The sequence below is a fragment of the Camellia sinensis genome, chromosome 2, assembly GCF_055761805.1.
Source record: "Camellia sinensis isolate YWXY chromosome 2, ASM5576180v1, whole genome shotgun sequence".
Lineage (NCBI taxonomy): Eukaryota > Viridiplantae > Streptophyta > Magnoliopsida > Ericales > Theaceae > Camellia > Camellia sinensis.
The window spans coordinates 75,095,137-75,101,136 of record NC_138962.1 but is presented as its reverse complement, the minus strand read 5'-3'; positions in this window follow the sequence as shown (position 1 = coordinate 75,101,136).

Genomic DNA, 6,000 nt, shown 5'->3' with positions numbered 1-6,000 from the left:
TGTTAAGCAAGCCTTCAGTAATCACGGATTACTGGCCGGTTACGGTGCTAAACCCATTGGGGTGGGTTTGGGTCGTGACAACTAGTTTGTCTCTTCTACTGTTCATTCAGCCATGGTTGTATTGCTCTCTGCCCATTTTTTGGCTACCCCATTTTGTTCAATACAGAGATTAGAAGGATCTAGACCTGGATTCTCAAGGCAGTGTTTTTCTTTATGAACAGTGTGGCCAAAACATCTTGTTCCTCCATCATGTCTGCATTTTCTTGTGAACTACAATCTTGTCCTATTTATGTTATAACAAAAAAGTTGTTTCCAGGTTTATTCAATTTTAAGTTCATTCCTCTTTTCTTTGACATTTGTTTTGTGTGAATCATTGGAGAAGTAAGAAGTCTATAACTATACTTAATAGTATCTGCACATGTAATAAGTATAGAGATCCATTGAAGGCACCAAATGTTTTACAGGAGAAGAATGAGAACCAATATGTTTCTATTCTTTAATGTTCTTGGAAGATGTAATGAACAAAACATTATTTCATTACAATTTCTTTGGTTCATCAGATGCATACATTTCTTCACCAAAACATTCTTTCATTTTACTCCTTCATTTTTCATTACAATTGCTTCACAGACCATTGTACACCTTCATTTTCTACCTTGACTATATTTTTCATCTCTTAAACTCTATGGCCCAATAACAACCCATTTTTCTTTACTCCAGCAAACTTCACCCAGAATATTGTCATGATAAAGAAAAAAACCCATGTCCCAAACAAAGCTTTGCAAAACATTTTCTCCCTTCTACGACTTCTTGCTAATTCCTTCTCCAATCTGTTCATCTTTGCAACCATTCTTGGCAATACCTCCCTCTCACGTTAGCACATGGGTGGATCAACCCATTCAAAATAGCCACAAGTTACATCAACCTATAATAAAAAAATATGAGTCCACAAATTCCTTTTAAAAAAAAATTCAATCTTTTTTTCCAAAGAAAAAAAAAATTAAATAAATAAGTTTTGCTTGCCCCTTATCTTGCATAACCATAAAACCTTCTATCCATATTTCCAGATGTCATTGAGGTCTTCACAGGGGATCTCTCTCCACAATAACATAGTCTTGGAGCATTTGTCCTTGACTGTCCACTTTTGAAAGCAAATGAAGAAGCCATCTCCAACTTTTAGAAATTTTCGAAAAATCTGGAAACATTTCAGTTTAGGGTTCTATCTTATTTGGGTCTTGTTTTGTGTATATATATGGCAATATGGGTGTTTTCATCAATTGCCATATGTTTTTGGGCGGGAAAACGTGCTCCACTCATCAGTTCTGGTCGTGCAACACACGCACTGTTTAAACAAACAGTTCCGTTGGATTTTGCACTCTGGTATGAAGTATAGGGGGCTTAAGTGTTACAAATGAAACTATAGGGGGGTTTCGTGTTTTTGAGGCAAACCACAGGGGGTTAAACTATAATTTACCCTTAATTTTATTATGTGTTTGGATGATGACCATGTAAAATTAATTTAAAAAAATTAATCATTTAATTTTTATCAATTTTACATAATTTTATCATTGGTGGATAAAAATAATTTTTAAAAAATTAAAAATATTTTTTGACATTTATTTTTATCAAATTAGTTTATATTTTATTAAATTGACTATTTTGCCATTGAAATTAAACAATAGTATCTTCAATTATCCTTATTTGGAACAAGATTCAAAATTTAAGGTCAAATGTGTCCCAATAAAAAAGTTAAGGACCAAGGTGACACGAGTCTCAAATTATAGAGACTATTTATGTAATTTGTCTTTTTTTTTTTTTTTTTCCTATCTTATCGCTAGCTATCCCTTTCCCAACTCACCCTTTTCTGGTCATCACTAAATCCCTCACACCCTCATCTACTATCTCCCCCACTCCAACCTTAGTCCCTTGCCTCCAAATTTTTCCTACTATAATTGGGAATGGATTTAGAATTATTATTATAAGAATGTAAAAATATATTTAGAAGTATAAATTTTTATAATTTTAAATTATTTTAAAAATTTTAATATAATATATAATATTTTAAAAAATTTTAAGCATACAATCGCTCCTCAATCCATCATTGACTACAATCATCCACTACTTACAATGCGAATTATGTATATTTTCAGATGCGAGTCACGTTTCATATTCCATATATTGGATACAACATATATATCTTGTAGTAGTAGTATATTGGGATATCAAAATGTCAGTTCAAAATTGTAAAATGAAAATATTAGATATATATTTTGTATGTATGTCCAAATTAAGGACAAAGATGAATTATATCAATCAATAAAATCTTAAAAATGACAATGTAATAAATTCTATACTAAAATCCTAATTATATAGCTCAAAAATCATAAGAATAATTGAAATAAGTTATAAAGAAATTATTGATATAAATTTATTAATTTTTTCATATTTCTCTCTCATAATGCTTATGCTAAAAACTATTTTTTTTTTTAAATTTTCTATAAATTTATTAATTATTTATTTTTTTTACACTCACCTATTGCCTTTGTTGAGGAAGTGAGTTGGCTTTTTAACTTTTTAACTTTTTCGCTATTTTAAGTCTCGTTTGGGAACATGTTATTTTAGTAATTTTTTGACTTTTTAACTAAAATATGAGGTAAAAAAACTAGTACATTTGAGATAACTTTTTGATTTTTTATGAAAAAAATGTGCAAAAAATAAAGAGAAAAACGAATATTTAACTTTTTGATATAAGTTGTTAATTTTTTGATTTTTTTAGTGACTTTTAAACTTTTAAACTAAAGAGTGTATTATTCTACCAAAGAATTGAAATCTATAATATTTTAAACATTTTAGATACATTTACGTTTAATAATTACGTTTTTTTTTATCGATTTTATTTAATAGAAATAAATTAATAATTAAGTTAAAATTAAATCAAAATATTAAGATTTAAATAAAAAATTAAAATTAAAATTTTTATTTTATTATAAGAATTCTAATTTATAAGTAGACATGCTGGCTCTAACCAATGAAGGGTCACCATTGAGGACATCACTGCTATGGTTGCTAACTAGAAAGTGGCTGACTTGTTCCTTTCTACCTTTGGTCCTTTTTATTTTTATTTTTGTCATGTTATTAGATTTCGGAAAAGACAATTCTACCCCACTGTGCTTCATTAATGGGAAAATAATGTACATATTAGATTCCAATGTTCCAATGTCACAAAGGGCCCTTAGATTTAGGTACAAATGCATATGCTTTCACATGCATGCTAGCTTGTAGTTGTCCATTGCAATTATTATATTGGATTTTATTGCTCCATCACTACTTCACCACATGCTTTGAACTGCGTTTAGGTAACCATTTAGATTTCAATTCTTTGGTAGAATAATACACCATTAAGGCCAATACCATATGTAGGCAGCCAATGAACAAAATCCTTTGTGAGTAGATTTGAACTCAGTTTAGTAAAAGCATGTTTGAATTCAATTCATTAGTTTCTTTTTTATGTTTGAGTTTTAATTCGTTAAATTTTTAATAAATAATATTAAATATTTTAAAGTTCGGCTCGTAAACTTGTCTCGTTAACTGATTTGTTTAATATTTATTATTTATATATTAAATAATATTTTTTTTGACAAATAAATATTAAGTAATGTATAAAAAATAAGATAAATATGTTATTTATATATTTAAAAAAAATATAATTGTAAATAACAATTAACTATAGATAGTATATTTATATAATAGTGGTAGTAGATATTATTATTTTGGTAAAATATTGACTTTTTTTTTTAGAATGTTTATATATATATTGTATATATAATTACATAATCAAAATTTTAATTCTAACTTTAGCCTCATACGCAAGTATGAATTTATAATTTTTTTGACTCGTTAAAACTCGTGAACATGCTCAAACTTGAGTCAACCCTAAGCCAATTCGGCTTGAGTTCGGTTCGTTAAATTTTTATTGAGTTCGAGCTCGAGTTTGAGTTCGTTAAAATTTTAATAAATAAGCCCAAATATACTAAAACTCGGTTCAACTTGGCTTATTTACCGCCCTAACCATATCTATCCAATTCAATTCACATTATAAATATAAAAAATGTTAGACACGTTAAATTTTTGAGATTTTTATTGATAAATCTCATTTAGGAGTGTTCTAACCCAAGAAATCCATGAAGGAAATTTATAACCCACTTAGTTCCATGTATTTTTACTTTTATTCCATAAGGTCATTTTTCTTGATTTGCACTATTTTCTTAGACTCTTATACCCTTATATTAATGTTGATATATATTACACACAAAAAAATAAACATGCAGATTGATTGTCATTATGCTTTAGTAGTTCTTATGTATCAGGATGTTGACTGTCATTATATTCACATTAATTTGAAATGAAAAATTGTCATTATGTTGTCAGTTGATATTAATATTATTCACACATCCATATAATATTGAATGGTGAATATAATTTCACTGTTTTCATTACCATAATGTGAATATTCACACTTTTATTAGCAAACTGCCATACTCCAAAAAATGAATAGAAGCTGAATGTGTATTTTCATACAGTCCATATTCCAAAATATCAACACCAAGTACACCTCAAAATGCATATATATATATATATATATATATATATATAATGAGTCAAAGTTAGCAATACAAGAAATTATATAGTATTAATTACAAGCACGCTAATTTGTTCTAATATGTCAAAACTATTTGTACTAAATTATCTTAAATGTGGGTGCATCCAATAATTGCCAAAATGTGGTTTGTCTCAAGCAGCCAAGTTGCAGTTCTGTAAACTTTGTGTTTTTCATTAATTTCACCAAGCTTGTCATGTTGGATCTGCAGTTGACACGATGCATGTCAATATTTATACGGTTAGCTGCATGTGGGCTTTCATCTTTGACATGATATTCGTCCCTTTTTTGCTTGTGTGCAACATTTGTTAAATGGGGCATACACATTAACACAATATTCATGCAATACAAAAAATCAACTGAGGCTGCTATTTACTACAATGAAAACACTGATGCGAACATTTGAAATACTGATGTGAACATTCATATAGCTGAGCACAAATGTGAACATTAACATCTTTGGACACTGATGTGAATGTTCGCATCTATGGACAATGATGTAAACATTCACATCTAATAAAAGATTGAATGGAATGGAGATGGATTTTGCATTTGTGTTGGCATTAGCACAAATTTATTTGGCATGTATGTTCGCATTTAGACCACAAGAGTACAAAAATGCATTTTTTTTTTTTTTTTGTGACAACGAAGTGTTGAGAACTTTTACAGGGTTGTTAACATTAACATTGAAATACAGCTTACAATACTAACGTTAACATCAATAGTAGAGATGTGAATGTTCACATGAATTTGGATATGAAAACAAAAGTAACAGTGGAATTAATTAAGGTGTGAATGTTCACATAGGCCACTGAGACAGCACCAACATATGTTGATTTCTCATATTGACAGGAACAAAATTTCACAATATCAAGGAAACATTTGCATATTATCTCAGCATCAATATTCACATAACCAAATTAGCCAAACCCATGTGACCATTATTTTAACAATAGGTATAATGTGAATATTCACACTAATATTTAAATGAGTCATATTGTGAATAATGTTATAACTTCAAAAAAACTCTAATTGAACCACAATTACAACAAAACAAGACCATTATGTTAAAATCAAGTTGGCTTGCATAGTGTCCATATGCATAGAAACACATTGATCAATGTGAATATTCACACAAACATTTGAGACTACGAAACTGAGAATAAAGTCGATAATCAACAAATAATACAACAAACACCAAATTCATAAAATGGCTAGCCTCAGAATGTGCATGTTCACATTGGTTGTTACTCAATAACAAGGAAAACAATGAGATACTATTTACAACATGTCTACAAGAATTCATATTTGGAGATATAATTATTTGATCACCATGAACAACC